The sequence below is a fragment of the Hyaena hyaena genome, unplaced genomic scaffold, assembly GCF_003009895.1.
Source record: "Hyaena hyaena isolate Hyena2069 unplaced genomic scaffold, ASM300989v1 scaffold_495, whole genome shotgun sequence".
Lineage (NCBI taxonomy): Eukaryota > Metazoa > Chordata > Mammalia > Carnivora > Hyaenidae > Hyaena > Hyaena hyaena.
In genome coordinates this window covers 846,171-868,315 of record NW_024081128.1, presented here as the reverse complement: position 1 = coordinate 868,315, position 22,145 = coordinate 846,171, and positions in this window count along the sequence as shown.

Below are 22,145 nucleotides of genomic sequence, written 5' to 3'. Positions count from 1 at the left end.
AAGATATGTTTGTCACCAGACTAGCTGTGCATAAGAATTACTCAAGGAGCTTGTTAAAACTCAGGCTCAGGGATCCCTCCTGAAGCCTATTGTCTCCAAATTCCTAGGAATCTGCATTTTCAAGAACAACCTAGTTGATTTTTCTAAAATAAGCCTCTCGAATGAAGAGACCTCTGAAAAGGACACACACACCAAGTGTTTCCAAATATGCTGCCCAGCTCAAACCAAAAAGTCAATGATTATTGAAACATATTTATTTACTAAACCTATAGTCACCAAGTGCCCAGTTACAGGTGAAATAGCCTTCTAAATGTGGATGTTATTTTAATTAACAAGGCAAATATTATCTCTGTCCCCTTACAAGAGAAATAGACATAACATAAGGGGCGCTTGGGTGGCTCAGTTGGTTGGGTAGCTGACTTCGGCTCGGGTCATGATCTCGTGGATCCTGGGTTCGAGCCCTGTGTCAGACTCTGTGCTGACGGCTCAGAGCCTGGAGCCTGCTTTGGATTGTATGTCTCCCTCTCTCTCTGCCCCTCCCCCATTCATGCTCGGTCTCTCCCAAAGGTGAATAAATGTTAAAAAAAAAAAAAATTTTTTAAAGACAAGACATAAATAAGAATTAAAATAGCTGTACGTTATTATTAAAGATGTATGATGAAGAAAATACAATGGCTTGGGGAAGGTTGGTTATTAGGAGAGAATTTGCTTATGGGGAACATTTAACTAAACGCCGTGAAAGAGTCAACACACAAGTGTCTGGGCAGTGCGAACAGCGTGTACAGAATTCCTCCAAACATCCTGTCCAGAATGTTTGAAGAAACGAGGCAAGAGTGTCTGACGCAGTGCAGTGAGCAAGGGGACATGTGTCCAGGTCGTGCGGGACAGGAAGTCGAGATCTGATGGCAGAGGCCTTCTCAGTCATGAAGGGAGACTGGGGTTTTACTTTAACTAGGAGGGAAAGACATAGATGAGTTTTAAGCTGGACATGATATGATACAATCCATATTTTTAAATGAATGGACAATGGTTTACATAGAAGCAAGAAGGGAGGCAGGGGTTGAAATTCATAGGTTTTTGTGTAGATTTCAAAGTATATTCAAGGATTTTGAGATACACACACACAAACACACATACAACCTGATGCATTTCAGTAACAATCGCTATGTTTTAATAAAAAGATGTTTTTCTTAAATTACATATAAAATATTGTCTATTAATAGTTTTTAATTGTGTATTTTTATAGATCATTTCTTTTTGATCGGTGTTTAGTTCAAAATGATTTGAAAAAAACAAACACATCAGGACAAAGCAAAAGAGAAACATTAAAAACTGCACAGTTGAGGACAGCTTAGGTGGCTCAGTTGGTTAAGTGTCTGACTCTTTATGTCAGTCAGGTCATGATCTCACAGTTTATGGGTTCAAGCCCCACATCAAACTGTACTGACAGTGCAGAGCCTGCTTGAGACTCATTTCTATTTCTTTCTCTGTTCCTCTCCAACTTGCTCTGTCCCTTTCTCTCTCAAAAATGAATAAATAAACATTAAAAAAAACAAAAACAAAAAACCTGGGCACTTGAAATCAATAGCCGAAGGAACTAATTAAGAACTTCAAATGTTTACTAGCCACCTTATCCTGTAAGAGTATCCATATTTATCAAATTATTTGTCTAGCAGCTTCAGGGCTAATAGAATTTTAAACCATTATGTTTTCAAAAAGATGAATTATGAATAAATACAAGTATATAAACATTCATCTGGAACCTTTTAGGTGGTAGATGGTTCCCCACATAATTCTTTTTTGTTTTGTTTTGTTTTGTAATTTTTCATAATAAAAATTGGGGGAAAGAATATAGTGAAAAATTATCATACTTTTCTACAGAATGCAGCGAATGTGGCTAATATAATGTGTGCGTCAGGCACATTTTAGTATAAATACATAGTTTAATTGAAATTTACCCAATATGCTAAGTATTTTTTTAATATTTACTTGTATGGTAATAGAAAATATTTATTGTTCTCTGACACAGAGCTCCTGAAACCCGTGAAATTTCCTGGGTGATAGGAATGTCTTTTTTTCTGATGAAGCAGCTCTGGGGGTGCTCCTGGCTGGTAGCTGGTTCCTGAAGAGAAAAAGGCATGATTGGATTGGGATTCTCTTGAGAAAGGAGAAGGGTTGAATAGAGTCCATGATCCATCGCGCTTACGTGAGGAAGGCTCCGTAGGAGTCCCAAAGCCTGACGTTCAGAGAGCTCCCCAGTTGGTGAACAGATCCCCCCTCCAACTCCAAGAAGCTCTTGTGTTCCCAACCCTCGGAGACCTTTCCGTACGAATCTCTTCATCTCGCTCTTTATCTATACCCTTTATATCGACTTTACCAAACTGGTAGATGTACCGAAGTGTTTCTTGGAGTTCTGTGAGCTGCCCTAGGAAATCAAACAAACCTGACCAGGGGGTTGTGGGAACCCTGGATCTGTAGCCCAATAGGAAGGAAGTTGTGGGTGACCCGCTTGGAATCGGCATCTGGAGGGAAGTAGGAGCCGTGTCAGGTAGATGGTGTCAGAATTGAGTTAAATTGCAGGACACCGAGCTGCTGTCCCCGAGAAGTGCTTGGTGGGGACTGTGAGCACTCCTTTGGTGGAGAGTGAAGTGTCCTGTGTGAGGTGGCTGCAGTGTGAGAGGAGAGGAGACGAGGGAAAACCATGGGGGACGGACTTCCGGGGAGGGAAAAATAAGTTTCTTTAATGTATCACCAAACAACACTTTAAATGACTGGAACTCTACATTTTAACGTTGAGTCTCCACATGATGGCCCGATAGCTTCTGTATAAAATGTCATATATTTTTCTGAGCTATCATGAAATTTTGGTACAAAGAATTTCAAAAACAGAGCTATGTGTGTATTTTCTGTAATTGTTCAGAGGAGTGACCATGTTGCTTTTTTTATTTTTTAATTGAGTATACTTAAAAAAAAGACATAAGAGAGAAAATAAATACCATAGTCTTGTAGTCCAGAGATGACCACTGATAACACAGAGCTAAATATTTTCATCAAGGCATGACTCTCCACATCAGAGTGTGGTTTCTCGTCCCAGCACGTGCTCCCCACTCCAGCAAATGGCCCTCGCTTCAGCTCCAAATGTGGCCTTGTGCACTGGCATTAAAAAAAAATTTTTTTATGTCTGTTTATTTTTGAGAGAGAGAGGCAAAGCATGAGCAGGGGAGGGGCAGAGAGAGAGGGAGATACAGAATCCAAAGTAGGCTGCAGGCTCTGAGTTAGCTGTCAGCACAGAGCCCGACACAGGGGTCAAACTCAGAGCCATGAGATCATGACCTGAGCCGAAGTCGGACGCTCAACCAATGGAGCCACCCAGGCGCCCCTGCACTGGCATTTTCTGACCCAAGGGTGCATGCCAGTATATTCCATGGTCCCCTTCTGAGGGGATTCACAGCCTCCCACGGTGGGAGCTACTAACATGACAAAGAGGTGGACGTGAAGCTAAGGGAGCACTCAGGGCTCCCAGATGGACATGGAAAGAGAGGCAGCAGCGCTCCGGAGGGCCTGGTTTCAATGTGCAGAGAGCTCGAGGGAAGGCAATTGGAAGTGGCTGAGCTACGGACGTCCCGAGTCAGCAAGAAAGGGCCTGAAGGCCCTGTTTGCGTTTCAGCTCCTGTCCTGCATCAGCAGCAGTGAAAAGCTGAGCTCAGCTCCCTCCTTCACTCCAGGGGCTGCCAATCACCCCAGTGTTGCTTTGTTGCCCAGCAGGGCACCTCTGTCTCTGAAGTTCTCCTGTTCTCACTCTTCAGGACAGCATGGTTTTGTGAGAAACGCCCCTAAATTAAGAAACCAAGGTTTTACTTAGGGCTCAGGCACGGAACTCCTCAGGGAAGGCACTAGGCTGCCTGGCTTCCTGTTCGCTTCTCCCTAAAATGACGGAGACAGTTCAGTTCCAAGATGGTGGGTTTGCTCTTCCAAGGTATCTGTAAAGTCAACTGAGCCATTGTTGCTATGGATTGGAATGGGTCTCTGAGCATTACTCTTGCTCTTGCAAGGTAGTCCTTCTTCACATGGAGGAATTTGTTCTATTCTTTCTCGGATTAAGAATCAGTACCAACCAATTAATGGTTCAAGAGTGACCTGTGTTCTTCTTTGAAGACCTGTGGCAGTTCTCACAGCTGGCCATAGAGCATCCCTTCTTTGTCATCTGGCACCTGGCTTTGTAAACTGGATACAAGAGGCGAGCATACAACGTGTGTCCCCTAAATACACCTCCCAGGATTTCTCTCTTCAAGAGCCAACTTTTTGGGCAAGTGACTACATTTCCATTAGCAGGAACTGAATGGTTTCCTTGTGGCTATCATAGGAAATGTGGGGCCTGACTTCTAAGAGCAAACGGAAACAGTGACAGTGACGCGGATGCATTTGTCAGCGCCATCTCTAAGCCACCTCTTTGAACCGGAAATGCAAACCTTCTTTCCCCTTTGGTAGGCTCAAGAAATGTGTTACCCAAGGACAATCTGCCACACCTCAAGCATCGGTTTGCCATTTTATAAATGGTGAGCTCTGAAAAGGCAAGACTGGAAGATTCTGCTCCGGACTGTATATGCACCATGACTCCAGTGGGAGATATGCTTACAGAAGTGAAGTTTATACCGTTTGAACAAATTGTTTAGTGGAGGATATTAAGGTAGAGAACTGCCTGAGCTCTGCAGGGGGAGAGCCATGGGTTACTTTCCCCTGAATCGTGGCTTTCCTTGGAAGTGAACTATGACACGGCCAATGGCTCAGGTTATAAAGATGAAAATACGTAAAGTGAATTGATGAGAATTGTGTACCTTGACACGCAATTTGACATATTAAGAGTGAATATTTGCAAACTGAGAATAGTAAATGGGTTCATTACCTTTTTTGTGTGTGTGAAAGTTTATGTATTTTGATAGAGAAAGGCAGAGCGAGTCGGCAGGGGAGGGGCAGAGAGAGAGAAAGAGATAGAATCCCAAGCAGGCTCCATGCTATCAGCACAGAGCTGGATGTGGGGCTTGAACCCATGAACCGTGAGATCATGACCTGAGCTGAAACCAAGAGTCAGACGCCTGAGTGACTGAGCCACCCAGGCACCTGAAGTGTTCATTGCCTTTAAAGGGAAGGTTCTACCATGTTTTAATGGACGTTTCTGTTTTCTGGATGCTTCTACCATATTTGTATGGACCTCTCAAAAGACGAGGTTAATAGATGGGCCACTTGTTCATTCACATGCCTAGTTGGTAGGTTTGAGAAACTACAGAAAGATTCCAGTGTCACCATGCAGCTCACTATAGAGCCATTTTTGAAATACTTCCATCAGATCATTCTTTTAAAGCCATGGCATGTGCCTCTGCTACATTTGAAAGTTTATTTCGGTTGGTTTAGTAACTCAGGATGAAGGAAGTATTAGGGCCTATGAACGTCTACATCATAACCTTCCAAGTTCCATAAGACATAGGCACAAATTTAACAACAGCAGTGTTTGATGTTCCAAAATGAATAACTGTTAAAATTAAGTTCCTTGGAGAGCATAAAAATCATTCTCTTCAAGCAAGCCAAATCTGACTCAATTTAACCAATTGTTGAGTAACTACTGTGAACTCTGCCTGGATTTGGGAGCCAGCAGTGCATGTAGAGAATAGCAGTTTCATATATTGAGCTTCTTAAAAAAAACAAAAAAACACAAACCCTCCGCACAATCCTTTCAAAATTATTATCTATATTTTACAAATGAAAGGGTTGTAGTTTAGAAAAGTCAAGGCACCAACCAATTGGTTCTCTCTAGTAGAGAGAAGAACTAGGATCGGATCTAGAAGTTTCCTTCATTCAACTCATTTATCCATTCACCTAATTTTGTTGAGTACCCTCTAAGGTAGAGTACCATGCCACGTGCTGAGCCAACGATTCTATTCAAAGAACAGAAAGGGACAGAGTCTCTCCCTCATAGCCCTTATGGTTTTGAAAGGCAGACATTCATGAAACAAATCAACCTGAGTGAATTTACAATGATAAATTATTTTACTGAAGTCCTTTAGGAGGAAATGACATTTTTAAGCTGAGACTTGAAGGAGTTAATTAGGTGAAGAAAGTGGTATGTGTGGGGGGAGGCAGGTGGGGGCAGATGGTCAACTAGCATTTCTTGACGCCCTCTGAGGTAGCTGGCACTTGAGGCTCTGTGGAAAGCAGATGGAGAAGGCTAGTGGGTGAACACAGTGCTGTCTAAGAGCACCGCTTCCTGTCACCCAGGCACACAGGACAGAGTATTGTATCTACCACAGATTACCTCAGCTGAGGGAACTTGACCTGTGATCCTGGACCAGAGTCAGCCTTACTCAGGAAGTTGTTGAAAATACAAATTCTCGGGGCACCTGGGTGGCTCCGTTGGTTGAGCGTCTGACTTCAGCTCAGGTCATGATCTCATAGTTTGTGGGTTCGAGTCCCACGTCGGGCTCTGTGCTGACAGCTCAGAGCCTGGAGCCTGCTTCGGATTCTGTGTTTCCCTCTCTCTCTGTCCCTCCCCCACTCATGCTGTGTTTCTCTCTGTCTCAATAATAAATAAACATAAAAAAAAAAAGAAGAAAATACAAGTTCACTAGTCCCATCCCAGATCTACCAAAATAAACTCTGAGAGAGGGGCCCTGCCATCTAAATCTTAACAAGCCCTTCAAAAGTATCTCAGGTCCCGTAACATTTGAGAACTTGATCTATGTTACTTTGAGCAACTTTATTTCCCCAAGTCTCCATTTCTTCAGCTGCAGAACAGGGCTACTACTCGGAGGGTCAAATGAGAAGCATTGGCTAAACACCTGTCTTCGATGTATGTGACTATAATAGATATTAAATCAGTAACCCCTCTTGAGGTCTCAAGTGTGGTTGAAACAAAACACGGGGCTTAGTTGCAACACTCTGAGATACGTGTTAGGGAGCACGCAGCTGAAGCTATGGGTGGGAAAGTCAAGGGAGTATTCCTCCCTCTGTGATACAGCATCCACTTCTCCCCATCACCTCCGCCAGGAAAAACAAAGTCATTATTTATTCTGCAGGCTGGGAACTCTAGTATGGATTTTTAAAACTGCTTATGTGATTAATCAATGATGGCTTTGATCAAGGGTAACATCCATTTTGATCTATTTACACCACACTCTGCTATTTATGAGGTTTATTCAGTGCATTGGCCTTCATCTTTCCCAAAGCACTAAGAAAATGAAGTAGCGGCTCATTTATTCTGCCTGGAGGCAAGGGAAGTTCTGCCCCCTGGCCCTGTTTTAACCTCCACCACAAGGGTCTTCCTTGTACAACACCAAAGGTGATGATATCCAGAGAATCCTGGGCACTCTCTATTTAGGAGAGAACTTTGAAATCCCATCCGAAGTTGCTATAAAATTAGAACTCTGCTATTTGGAGCTGACAGATAGCCAGAGTCGACTGTTAATTCATAGAATGTGATTTATTAAAAATACCAATTCTGTCTTCCTGGCTTTAGGGACGCCTCATACACCTCTGCCAAGTTCATTTTCTTAATGTGAAAAAGGTACGTGAGTTTCTGAGCTTGCCTTGCCTCAAGAGCTTCACGAAAGGCCACCCCAAATGTGTATCTGTCTTTAGCTCTATTCCCACCCTTAAACTGTCACAGCTAAGTATGAGGACTTAAAAGGGGAAGTCTGACATTTCATGGGCTAAGCTTGGATGAGCAGCCCCAGAGGAAGTTTTCCAGCCAACTCTGCTTTATAGGAACCAAGTGGGTAGGTTTTCTCCAGTTAGAGTGGAGTACTGGAGGTAAGCAAGACAGACTGAATGGGGATGGGGGGGGTCTTCTCTCTTTAGCCACAGCCCACATGCTGATGGTGCAAACACCTCTGTTGCTTTCATGAAAATTGTGTGATTTACCGACAAACACAGAGATATCATCTTTATTTCTATTACTCCACTTTTCTAAGAGGTAAGCACTAATGTGATGCCTGCATTTTATTTTATTTTTTAAAGTTTATTTATTTATTTTGAGAGAGAAAGAGAGAGAGAGAGTAAGGGGCAGAGAGAGAAGAGAGAGAATTCCAAGCATGCTCCATGCTGTCTGCACAGAGCCTGATGTAGGGGTCAAACTCATGAGCCATGAGATCATGACCTGAGCTGAAATCAAGAGTCAGACGTTTAACCAACTGAGTCTGACTAGGCGCCCTGTGACTGCATTAAAAAAATAAAAAGGAATTGTGGGGCACCTGGGTGGCTCAGTCAGTAGTGAAATTCAGGAGGAGTTAATGAGGGAGTCTCACATGCTGGCAGTGCTATGAGAACCAGATTGGATCTCATTCTATTATCTCTACCCATATTACCATTTCTCCCACCATATTATTTCTGGGCAGTGACTGCAATGTTGGGTAGTACCTTTCCTTTTACTGTCTTATATTGCATTGGCCGTGATATGCTTTTCCTTTCTCACCATTCATAAACTACAGCCCTGTTAGAGTCCCTGAATTTTAGGATAACGGTCTCTCCGCTGAGATATTGTATGTATTTTGTGTTATTTGCTTGGACTGGTTGTTGCTGCATCTTGATGATTGAAGGGAAGGACTGACAGAAAACAAAACAATCTTCTTTATAGGGGAGGGGTGTGCTGATTTGGGCTCTTCCATTACCAGAGACAAAGTTGGCCATTCACACATCCATCACCTACGCCTTTGTTTATTGGGTGACGATGCTTTGATTGTGGCTTGCAGTTAGTGGAAAGGCTACTTCAAACTGTCGTTTATGAATTCTCACAGGAATGTGACCGTTCAATTTAAGGGTTCTATGAACATCTGACAAAGCATATCTGTTGGTCAGAGTTCATTTACTTTGGACGATTAAAATGAAATCTCCTTTCTCGTAAGCCAAGGGTGAAATAGCTGGTGTTAGCTCTTTAATATGTGAACTAATAGCTTTCCTGACAGGCAAGCAAGAGTCTGATTTTCTCCTATTGTTCCTCCTCAGAAGAAAATAATTAAAATTATAATCACGAACAAACATACAGAGTTACACCACAAACTCAAAAAAATAAACAAATGAAAATTTTTGTTACAATAAAGTTTTTATTAGCATAAATTCTATAATAGTGAGATAGCAAAGAAACTTGACAACATGCCACTTATTTTCCCTTTAGTAATAAATTAACATACTTACAAAATAGAAAAGTTTCCTTAATGGATTCTAAATGCTTTTTGACTTTTTATCTTATTTTTGATTTCCGTAATACAACTTTTGACATTTTTTAGTAAACAATATATTTTGGAACAATTTTAAGTTTACAATAGATGTGCACAGAAAGTAGAGAGACTTCCCATAAGATCCCTCCAAACACACACCACATCCCCTATTATTAACATGTGGCGATGACATCGTACGCTTGTTATAATTGATGAACCACTATCAATACGTTATTATTAAATGAGGTCTACAGTTTACATTAGGGGCCACTCTATGCTACATACTCCATGGGCTTTGACAAATGCATGTATCCACCATGACAGGATCATACAGAGTAGTTCTATTGCCTTAAAATTCTCCTGCCTCTCCTGGATTTCATGTATTTATCATCCCCACCATAGCTACACACTCACCGCGAAGCCCTAGCAACCACTTACCTTTCTACTATTGCTCTAGTTTTTCCTACTTTCGATGTCATGTAGTTGAAACCATCCAGCAGGGAGCCTTTTCAGATCGGAGTTTTTTACATAGCAATATGCCTTTAAGCTTCCTCTGTGCCTTTTCGTGCCTTGAGAGCTCATTTCTATTTATCACCGAATAACGTTCCGTTGTCTGGAGGTACCACAGTTTGTTTATTCAGAACAACATTGTTATTATGAAAGAGTTGTAAAATAGTAGTTCAGTGTATGATATATAGATTAGTACACTAATTTTATTTCTGCAGTGTGGCACATTGTGCTAATCTTTTTATAGCCTTTATGGACTCACGTGCTTCTTTGTGAAGAGAAGTCTTTTCCAGGAGCTCCGTCTTTATCATCGCTGGGAATCACCCAAATTGGTCTCCCTTTCCTTTGGTTTCTTCACCAGAGCAAGCCCTTGTGATGAGTCGAGCTTTCCCCTCTGGGTTTCCCCTAATTTTCTCCTCCACTTCAATGTGACCCTGTGGATGATTCTATATCCCACCTGTATTGTTTTCACTGGTATACTAAATACCTAAACTAATCGTTTCATTTCAATTCACAACTTAGCTGATAATTCACAGCATTTGCCCTGTTGAGAAACTTTTCCCTCGAGACCCCCTTCTGGCCTGGTTTTCTCTATCTTCTAGGGACCTTTCTCAGCTTCTGTTGAATTCACTCCACTTCCTCTGCCTGCCTTCCTCGATAGTGATGATCTCTGAAATCCACCACCAGCCACCTCCTCATTCTTGCAGCCTCAATCAAGTATATGCCGAGGCTGAAAAGTTTCAACCCAATATGATAAACTGGCATCCAAGCCACTGCACAAGACACAGGATCATAAAGCAAAATAAGACACAGTTAAGATCTCTTGGCTTTTTTGGACAAGTAGTAGATAAGAGAAGTAGCCATTTTTAAGCAATCAGTTGTTTCTCTACTCCCAGGAACGTGATTATGGCTATTCCCAGCTCTGCTGAACCTCTGATATCCTCTTGACTGAAATATCATGCACGATGATGGCTTTTCCTTTGGGTCTTCTGAAGTGTTGAAATCTTCACCTTCCCCCTCTCCCTTTTTTTTTTTTCTGAATGCCTGCATCTCTCTGGTCTGCTACATTTCAATGACAAAATACTAACATCCTTATCTCCAGATTCACTTCCCCAGCCAAGGACCCACCCTTCTTTATGCTGCTCCTTCCTCGCCCCCCAGCACCCCCCTATACGGCACCCCCTTTGCCATCACAGTCCCCTCCAAAACAAGCCTCCTGGTTGTCACTTATGGAATCTTGGTTGGTGTCTAACTTCCCATTCTGGAAGAAATCCACAAAATCACGAGCAAACCGATTTCCCCTAGGAATGATTAGTTTTGCCTATAATCAAGCAATGCTGAACTTGAACATAGCATTTTGTTCTGACTTCACGTTTTGAAAATTTTATTAAAATCCCATTTGGTAACTACAGGCCCGATCCCTTTCTGACTCACCAGTAACAGACATGCAAACGGAGACACGTGCATGTTTTATCTTTTGAAATTACACATGTTAAAGCAAAGAAGGAGCCTATTCAGGAACCATGAACACAGGAATAGGCAATGTCCTGTTGAGGCTGGAGTCCGCACGGTCCCAGTAAGCAGCCTCTCATCTTGTTTCTTTCCTTGTCCTTCTGCTGCCTTGACACTCCGCACCCCAAGAAAACCACTTTCCCATTCTCCTTCCCATGTCAAAACTCCAAGGGTACAGGTCTTGACAGTTAGCCGCCTGACACCCCATGTCTCAGCCTCAGAAATATCATTCCGAATTTGTCACAGTGACATTCTGGGACATCTCACTGGACATCAAACCCTTGTCTCTGCATTTTGGTCATGTCCCCTTTCCCTATTAAATCCACTTCACTTAATCCGTCCATCTGAGCGTGTAGTGGGCGCCCACGTACAAAAATAAATGGGGCCGGGGGAAGACTGTATGAGAGTCTATCACTTATTTGTGCAAAGTACCTAAACTATGCTGGTGGCATTTTCCTTTGCGGCTTAGGTACAATTCTCTTATATTCAGTCGTAGAGTCACAGTATCTGCAGACGTCGGCTGCAAGTCCTCCCGATATTTATTACCTGTCTGCAATCCCTTAGGCTGAAATCGTTCTGCCCTGTTGCCAAACTGATGAGAGTTCTTCACAATCAGTTCCAAGCTAGGTACTGAGTTGAGTGTAAGAGACCCAAGTTTCTTACAGAGGTTTGGCTATGGCACAAAGATTTTACTTTTTGGTTGTTTGCCAAATATTTCCCATAAAAATTATTTTCTTTCTTGTCTTTACCTGTCTGTTCCCTGAGGTCAAACGTCTAAAAATATATTGAGAGGTGCCCAGATTAAAGAGATACACTGTTGGAACGTAACAACATATCTGCATAATTTCAGCTGTGAAAACATCAGCTCTAAGGGAAGTGAGCAGCTGAATACTTGCAGGGCGGTTGAGTCTCAGTTTAGGTGGGTGGGCAGTGTTAAAAGCCATTTACAGAACATGGTAGATGTAAGGACATATGTAAAAAAAAAAAAACAAAAAAAACCTTTAAACATAAAATAGCTGTCATTTTATTAGATTAAAACACTCAATCTGGGGGCGCCTGGGTGGCTCAGTCAGTTAAGCATCTGACTTCGGCTCAGGTCATGATCTCATGGTTCGTGAGCTCAGAGGCTGGAGCCTGCTTCAGATTCTGTGTTTCCCTCTCTCTGCCCCTCCCCCTGCTCATGCTCTGTCTGTCTGTCTGTCTCTCTTTTTCTCTCTCTCAAAAATAAATATTTAAAAAAAATAAAAACCCTCAAGCTAGACAAAAAGGCATTTAACATTGAGCTGTCTACATTCAAAGTTACCATGAGCAGACTCATTATGCCTTTGAAAATGTTGATTGTCAAGAAACATCATTATCTTAGCAAATCTGTGTGTGCATATTGGAGCATTACTGTATTAGCATTCACTTAATTGAAAGCAATCTCATCATTATTCATTGATACATACTCTTAAATGAGGGCAATTATTCTCCCAGCACGGGATCATTACGGGGGATGTATAAATTATATTATCTTTCCTTTAGGTTTAGGGCGATTGCGTCGGAAGGAAACTGAGGTGAAGCTGCTTCTCGGTGTACGGTGTGGGATCAGAGGCATCAGGAGTCTTAAAAGTGAGTCTTTCTCTGGCTGGTTTCTAGAGAAGATGAACTGTGCCATGTGTTCGCAGAATTATGGAACCCTTGCCCTGCTGGGACTTGCTGGCATTTGCCATTACCTGGGTGGGTTGTTTGTTTTGGCTATTTGTCTTATTGAGGTATATACTTGATACCCAATATTGTAATAGTTTCAGGTGCAAAGCATAAGTGGTAATCACCACAATAAGTGTAGTTACTATCAGTCACCACACAAAGTTACAAAACCTTTTTGCTTGTTGTAAGAACTTTTTAGGATGTACTGTCTTAGTAACTTTCAAATTGTAACCCAGTATCATTGATGGTAGTCACCATACTGTGCACACATTCTTCTTTATTGTATAACTGGAACTTTGTACTCTTTTTACCCCTTTTGCCCATGCTCCCAAATTCTTCCCCTCCAGTAACTACCAATCTGTGCTGTGTATCTATGAGTTTAGTTTTGTCCGTTCATTTGTTTTGTTTTTTAGATTTCACAAAGACGTGAAAGCATATGGTGTTTGTCTTTCTCTGTGTGACTTATTTCACTTAGCATGCTGTCCTCTAGGTCCATCTGCGTTGTGGCTCATGGCAAGATTTCATCATTTGTCATGGCTGAGTTGTATGCATTATATCTTTATACATTCATCTTCTTATTCATTTACCCACTGATGGATCCTTAGGTTGTTTCCATGTCTTGGCTATTAAAATAATGCTGCAGTAAACATGGGGGTGCAGATATCTTTTTGAATTAGTGTTTTTGTTTTCTTTTTTCCGTTTTTAATGTTTATTTATTTTTGAGAGACAGAGACAGAGCATGGGTGAGGGAAGAGCAGAGAGAGAGGGAGACACAGAATCTGAAGCAGGTTCCAGGCTCTGAGCTGTGAGCACAGAGCCCGATGTGGGGCTTGAACTCATGAACAGTGAGATCATGGCCTGAGCCGAAGCCGGACGCTTAACCGACTGACCTACCCAGGCGCCCCGTCTTTTTGTTTTCTTAAGATAAATACCTAGAAGTGGAATGGTTGACTCCTGTGGGAGTTCTGTTTTCCATTTTTTGGAGGAAACTCCATACTGTTTTCCACAGTGTAATCCCACCAATAGTTTCCTTTTTTCCATATCTTAACCAACCTTGTTCTTTCTTGTCTTTTAAAGCCATTCTAACAGCTGTGAAGTAGTATCTCAGTGATTTTAATTTACATTTCCCTGATGATTGGTGATGTTGAGCATCTTGTCATGTGCCTATTGGCCATAAGTATGTCTTCCTTGAATAAATGTCTATTGAAATCCTCTGCCCGCTTTTAAATTGGATTTTGTTGTTGTTGTTGCTGTTATTGAGTCGTAGGAGTTCTTTATAAATTTTGGATACCAAACCCTTATCAGATATATGATTTGCAAACCTTCAGTAGGTTGGTTTTTCATTGTGTTGATTGGTCCCTTTGCTCTGCAGAAGCTTTATTGTTTGATCTAGTCACACTCGTTTACTTTTTGCTTTTGTTGCCATCATTATCTGGTTTCTGTAAGCTTTTTAGAGTGACATCAAGGCTTTGATACTTTTTAGGCCTGAATATTAGAATTCATTGTATATGAGTTTCACCTCCTTAGAGCAGCTTCTGGAAAGAGAATAAATACAATTTCTGTCAAGCACTCTGAAGTACCACTCGAACCTCATTTAGTTCTTACTGGCTTGGTACACAGCCCTCAATGAAGCTATTTAAAAGAAAGATAACACTTCAGCAGCAAAACTTTCTTTTTTCTTAATTTAAGAGAAAATTAAGAATGTCTGGAAATTAGATTTACCAGAGGAAATATATTCTGAACCCTGACTTTCCATCCCACTGAAAAACTGTGAGTAGAGCTTAATAAGCCCAGTCTGTCAGTCACCATCTGCACCCCAGTGGAGAGAGAGCTCCCACTAAATGAAATAAAAAACTAATTTATTCAAATTTCCTGTTGTGTTCTGAAATTGCTTTCTATTGCATCTGTAGAGCTTCATAGTCCACTAAAAAAGGATATAAATTTTTTGTTAGGAATCCAGTTTAGCAATATCCACAGGAATGTTCCAGCGTTTCTTCCCATTCTTTCCTAAAACATCCTCTTCATATATTGCGTAAATAATGACCTTGAGAAACCATTTTTATCCTATGAAAAGAGGATATATGAACATCTCCAGGCAGTCACAAAGTAAAAATAAATCAAAAGCTCATGTTTTTTCACACTATACCATGGTAATTGAAAATAAACACCACAGTACACATTTCCCTTCTCCATTTCCTTAAATATACCGGCCTTGACCTCTAGTAGCTTAGGATCTGAAATAATATAGAAATTAGAGAATTTTCTCTAAAAAACAATGCGTGAGAGAAGACCATATCATACTTTCAGAAGAAACTCTAGAGTCTTACTGTAATCCCTTCCACACTTTGCTTTCTCTATGACGTGTTTTGGTTACTGATGTTTTCTCTTTACCATTGACCTCTCCATTTACTAACAAACACATTGATAAAAGAGGCAAAGAGTCATGTTTAATAGTATCTGACATGGCCTTTTGAGCAGACAAGCTAGTTTTTCTAAACTCCCTTAGAAGAGTTCTAAGAACTGTTTTCTGCTAATTGAAACAATATTTATCACTGACTTTTGAGAAGCTTTGGAGGAACCCAGCTCACAGAAATCAGTTCCTTAATCTCGCTAGGAACCTTCCGCCCTCCAGTATTTTTTTCTTGGAAGACTGTGAGCCCATTGGGAGAGACCAATATTATTATAATTTTAAAGTGGGAAGATTTCCACAAATATCCATAACTATACAGATGAACGGCAAGCAGTTAAAAAAAAAAAGTGGTCAAACAAAATAGGCTACAATCTTATCCTAGAGATGACCACGCTTTCTTCAAAGCACAAACCTTCCTAAAAGTCCCCGACAGGGAGACAGGGAGCCTTTAAGCTAGGATGCGCAGTGGTTTTCCTGCCTCTTGCTGAACTTGGCCCTCTGCCCTGTCTGGCTCTGGATCAGGAAACTGCCCAGGACTTGTGGTTAGGATGGGAGAGACTAAAGCCAAAATGAAAAGTGAAGATGCAAGTTGAAGAGAGAAAGAAAGAAAGAAAGAAAGAAAGAAAGAAAGAAAGAAAGAAAGAAAGAAAGAAAGAAAGAAAGAAAGAAAGAAAGAAGATGCAGGCAAAAATGTATTTTCACAGTTAAGGAAGCCAGGGTTTACAGGGGAGTGGTGGCATATCCATGATTACACAAGTCCTTGCTTGGATATTTAAGGAGTAGGAGAATTTCTGACATGTATTATAGAGGGTAGCAACTGTAATTTCTTTGTGGAATCTGAGACAAGATTTTAACCAGTGGGCAATTTCTCTACCCATCAGTGTGGGGGAGGGAACATTAATGAGCAACTGTTTCTAACGTATATTCTCCCACTTATGTATTCTTTAGTTAGTCTTTAGCTCTGTAAAGCAAGAAGGATGCAATGATAAGAAAGACATAAGAGGGGTGCCTGGGTGGCTCAGTCGGTTAAGCGACCGACTTCGGCTCAGGTCATGATCTCGCAGTTTGTGGGTTCGAGCCCCGCGTCGGGCTCTGTGCTGACAGCTCAGGGCCTGGAGCCTGCTTCAGATTCTGTGTCTCCCTCTCTTTCTGCCCCTTCCCTGCTCACACCATCTCGATCTCTCTTAGAAATAAATAAAACAATAAAAAAATTAAAAAAAAAGAAAGACATAAGAGAACAGGAATGGAGAAACATTATAAAACCTTTTATCCATGTTTTCAGTCCAGATTTATTGAACATTTAGTACACGTCCATCTCTGATGTAGACTGGAAATGAAGTTCTGGACAGACAAACAAGATCCTCAATTCTTTTAGATCATATTTTCTCTTATGGGGAGACAGAAATAAGCAAATAAGTGGAACAACATGAGAGCATCGCCCATGGAGGTAGTCCTAGATGGATACTAGAAGTATGTGAATTGCAGACAAAAGGAAATTCATGATTCTTTGTATTAGGAACCTGTGCTTCCTTATGGAGGTGACATTTGAGGTGAGACCTAATGATTAGAAGGAAGGACGCAGTGATGGAGCATGGCATGTAGAGAGAATGTAGTAGAGTCATAGGCAGGTGAAACCTTGACATCTTCAAGCAGCAGAGGAGAAGCCAGGAGGCTGGCACTTATGAGTAACACCGGCCCCAGGTGCAGTCTCCATCTCCTTGCACACATCCATATAGTTACCACCAGCTACCTTTTTATAACTAAATCAACAAACCGAACTTTGCGAAAGAAAATGAGATTATAGGGGCGCCTGGGTGGCTTAGTTGGTTAAGCGTCCGACTTTCACTTAGGTCATGATCTCGCAGTTCATGGGTTCGAGCCCCGCGTCGGGCTCTGTGCTGACTGCCAGCTCAGAGCCTGGAGCCTGTTTCGGTCTGTGACTCCCTCTCTCTCTGACACTCCCCTGCTCATGCTGTCTCTCTCTCTCCTAGAAATAAATAAAACATTTAAAAAAAAAAAGAAAATGAGATTATATTTATTCACAGTAAATCCTTAATCTCCTTTCCCATGGCCATGGCCCTGGTCCATATCTCCTGGTCCCAACCCAAGCTCCCTGCGATGGTTTCTTATATACATGCTCTTCCTCAGTGCAATCGTCTTGAAATTCCAGATTAAATTCTCAGCCTTTTACTACTCAAAAGTGTGTCATACTTTACAGCAACCTAATCCAAAAGCCTGATTCTACCACTGAAGCTCTTACTCAAAGAGACCTCCAATATCAATCTCATTCTTTTTATTTTCCCACAAAGTGTGTTTATTTATTTTGAAAGAGAGTGTGTGAGAAGGGGAGGGGCAGAGAGTGAGAATCCCAAGCAGGCTCCATACTGCCAGGACAGAGCTTGATGTGGAGTTGAACCACGAACCGTGAGATCATGACATAAGCTGAAACCAAGAGTCAGACGCTTAACCAACTGAGCCACCCAGGTGCCCTGTGACATCGACCGCATTCCTGACTGGCATCTCCCGGTCTTCTACCAGGTGGTGATTTGCTCTCTTTGTACACACCACATTTTCCATTTCTGTCATTTAGATCGTGTCATTCCCCTCTACTCAGAATACCCTGGTCTCTCATTTCTGTATCAAAACACTTCCCAGTGTTAAACTTTCACTTAAATTCCACTTCCTTCATAACTGACCTTCCAGGGCTGCCTCGGTGGTTCAGCCAGTTAAGTGGCCAACTTCGGCTCTGGTCATGATCTCATGGTTCATGAGTTTGAGCCCTGTGACAGGCTCTGAGTCTGCGTTGGATTCTCTGTCTCCCTCTCCATTTTTCCCTCCCCTGCTCGCACTCTGTCTCTGTCTCTCTCTCAAAAATAAATAAACATTAAAAATTTTTTTTACTAAAAAGAAAAATGACTCTGCGATCACTTCAGTGACATGGAAATCTGGCTGTGCCATTGAAGAATGTCTTCTCCTTATTTTTTATTTTTAAAATTCTTCTACAATTGAATTTTGGGATTTCATTTTAGAAATCTTTACAATTCTGCTAAAATGGAACCCTGGAATCTGTTTGAAAAAATCTCCTACTATGTGCCAATGCCTGTTGATATGAAGTGAATAGACCTTCTGTCAGTTTATTTATTATGAGCTTATGGTCTGAAATAAACATCTTTTTTTTGTGACTGCCATGGTGCTTTTCTACGTTGGATTTTATATTCGACAGTACATCAGACTCGACAGGCTTATGTTGCTGATTTAAACCTGCCACATCTGTTGGTGATGGAAGCCATTCAAAAGCTACTACTGCTGAAAAGAACAAGAGATTATCATCATCTCCTTTCAGGACTAAATGTTTTCCAAAAATAATTGAAGGTATTTTCTTAAAGTTGGTTGTGAGATTGGAAACTGGTATGAATTATATTGTTCTCAAATCATCGTGGGTTATACTTCTTGCACAAAGATGGGGAAGAGAAAGCATTATTGCATATGGAGAAAACAACTAACTTTTGACACTTAATTTCTCTCTTCCTGAAAAATGGTCACTCCTCTGTTTCTAAATCACACTAGACAAAATGATAAGCAACTGCCTGGAACAAATACATCCTGGGTTTTCCATCATCACAGTCCATGAAAAACTAATAAAAATAAAAAAGAGCACGGAAGCAAACTATAAAGAGTTATACCTGTGGCCCAACATCTTGGTTTCTTGTTATGTTCATCCTGAGTACTTTGTGGCCTAATGCCCATGGTCGTAAAGGCTCTGATATGGCGGTCAGTTAGCGCAGCCAGCCCAGTACTTGATTAAAAAAAAAAAAAGAAGAAAGAAATGGATTCTGAGTCTGTGAGAGTAAACAGACATTGCCCCATTCTATGGTCACCAGAGTCATAGTAGGAGCAGTCATTAACCTTGGTCTTCTGGGGAGTTCAGTGCAAAACCATCCCCAATAGCATCTGAATAAGACAGTCAAGAGTGCCTACAGTACAATGGAAAGTCATCTGCTCATGAACTTGTAAAAAGCTAGCATACAATTCCCAGGACTTTCTCTACTCCTCAGTCCTCTCTTGGTTCCTCTTCCATCCTTATTGCCAGAATTCTCTTCTATTCCTTGACTACTAGCACTTCATTTTCAGTGCTTTACCTTGGCCTTGCCATCACTGCAAGCTCTAAGCTTTGTTTTTATTTTTAAATGTCCCCTCGTTTACTCAAAACATGCCATTTATTCATTTAAGAGGAACAAAGACTTCACACCTTGAGCTGTGATGCTAACCCAATAAACCAACTAGAAGTGAGGTGAAGAACTTAGATTACTTTTCAGACAACATTCTGAACAGAGAAGGTTACGCTCTAAAGAGTAGAATAGGAATTTTGGGGCCAGGGCCTCTATAAGAGGTACATTTTACAAAGATTTTAGAATTTTTTTTTAGATTGAACTTCCTTGAAATTATACCATGTAGGCAGGTATCTGCTCTGCTAAACCATAAAGTCCATCCTGAAGGGCGCATTTCCATCATTTTAGGCAAAATGTATTCGATATGATTTTTGACAAGTTGCAGGGTTAAGCTCAACCCAATGATCTGAACTTGAACATGTTAGTTGTAAGATCTAACAATAGTTTGAAAAAGCAAATTGCACAAAACGGAAAGACTAGAACAAGGTTAGCGATTACTGGGAAAGGTAGGGAAAGGATAGGGCAGGAGGGCTTTATTTGACCAAAAGAAGTTTAAGAAAGTTTCCCTGGATGCATGGAATTTTAACCTTAGTTATCCTAAGCTAGATGTGTTAATAAATATTACACAGAATTTTTTTATGTTGTTTCAAATTAAAATGATCTTACCTTTGGAATTATAAATTACGTGGGGTCATGAATGAACAGTTAGGTATAAAAATAAGCAGAGGCTTATTAGAAAGGATCTTGAACTTATAAAAGACATGATTGTCTTGGATCATTTGCTCTGGGGGAAGCCAGCTGCGAAGGCAAAAGTCATTCCACAGTCATTGGAGAAGACCAGGAGGTGAGGAAGAGACCTCCCCCACATAGCCACCACCAACTTGCCGGAAATGTGGATTGAGCCATCTTGGAACTGAATCTTCTGACTCTAGTCAAGCCATCGGATGACGGCAATGGTGTGACATCTTGAAAGCAAACTTAGGAGTGAGCTTGAGCCAGAATCCCCCAACCAAGCTACTCCTGAATTCCTGGTCCCGGGACATGGTAAGAAAATTCATGCTCATTGTTGTCTTAAACAAGTAGGTTTTTGAGGGCATTTGTATGGATGAGAAGAAAGTTTCAGAAGCACGACTGTGGAAAGGAAAGAAGAGGCGGGGAGGAGACTGGCCAAAGAAAGGTTTACATTTCAGGAAAGGTATTTGTACAGAGTTGTCAGACATATGACTGCAAATACGTTGTTATCAGGAGATCACTGTGGACTTCTCACAATTTACCTGAATTTTTTTTTAACCAAAAACCAAACTGCATGGGTTGAGAAATAAATAGATGATGACAAAGAGGAAGCAGATGTCTTTATTTTATTTCTTTAAATACAAGTTACCTGTTTTTCAAGTGCTAGTTACCTTACCACATTTATCATCAGTGGGATCCCATGGAAGACGGAGTAGCAATTTGAGACACCTTATTGTTGGGGGGAAATTACAGGTTACCAATCATTCCAAGATGCCAGGAGGAAACACACTTCCCTGTGAGGCAGTGCACATTCTTGCCTGTGAGGCAGAGGAGTCTAAATGGAGATTAGCTATTTCCCAGGGATTTTAGGAAGGATCTTGCCTTTGGTGGCAGATTATTATCCCCAAAGTCCTTCTGATTTCTAAACCACGTGTTGCAGATTAAAAAAAAAAGTCTCAGAATAAGTACACAGTAGATAGTTGTCAAATGACTCAAGCTATCAAAATTGAACTACCTTGCCCTTGAAATACATAGTGATTTTTTTTGGGTTCTATCCAAAGCTTTTGTGCTTAGTTTTAATGCAATGTCACTCTAGTGAGCAGAATTATATATTTTTTTAATTTTTTTTTAACGTTTTATTTATTTCTGAGAGACAGAGACAGCGTGAGACGGGGAGGGTCAGAGCGAGATGGAGACACAGAATCTGAAACAGGCTCCAGGCTCTGAGCTAGCCGTCAGCACAGAGCCCGACACGGGACTCGAACCCACCAACTGTGAGATAATGACCTGAGCTGAAGTCGCCTGCCCTACCGACTGAGCCACCCAGGTGCCCCAAGCAGAATTCTATTTTGATGTATAACTTTCAGCAAGTATTTTTAATGTTGACTTAGTGAAGTAAGCAGTTTGGCATCCATTGATATAAATGTGCCCATTAGAAAAAATGAATTTTTACAGCCTTCTGTATCATATGGAAGACAAAAAGGGCTAGTATCCCATGCAAATGTGACTTTATTCTTATAAATCTCTGCAAGGCATATTTTCAGTTCCACGCTCATATGTTAGACAAGAGAAGCTAAAGAATTGAAGGCAGTTTAACAGCTCAACAATTTTTGTTTTGTTTTGTTTTGTTTCTCATCACCTTGTGCTGACTAGGAGATCTCCAGCTGCATTGTCAAGGAGAAATTTGATAATAAACTTGCACAAAGGATCTGGGATAGATTGATTCATTTAAAGATCAGTAACCATGTTTCCCTCACTGTAGCATCCTCAAAAGGAAAGTTACATAGGTCTGTGGTTGATATTAACAAACGTCTGTTATTTGCTTTCATGATGTTTAAATGCAATTAAAGCACATTTAAGGAAGGGCTTCTCTCAGAGCCCCATAGCCTATGAGGTTCACATCTCTTTTCCCTAGTAAGCACA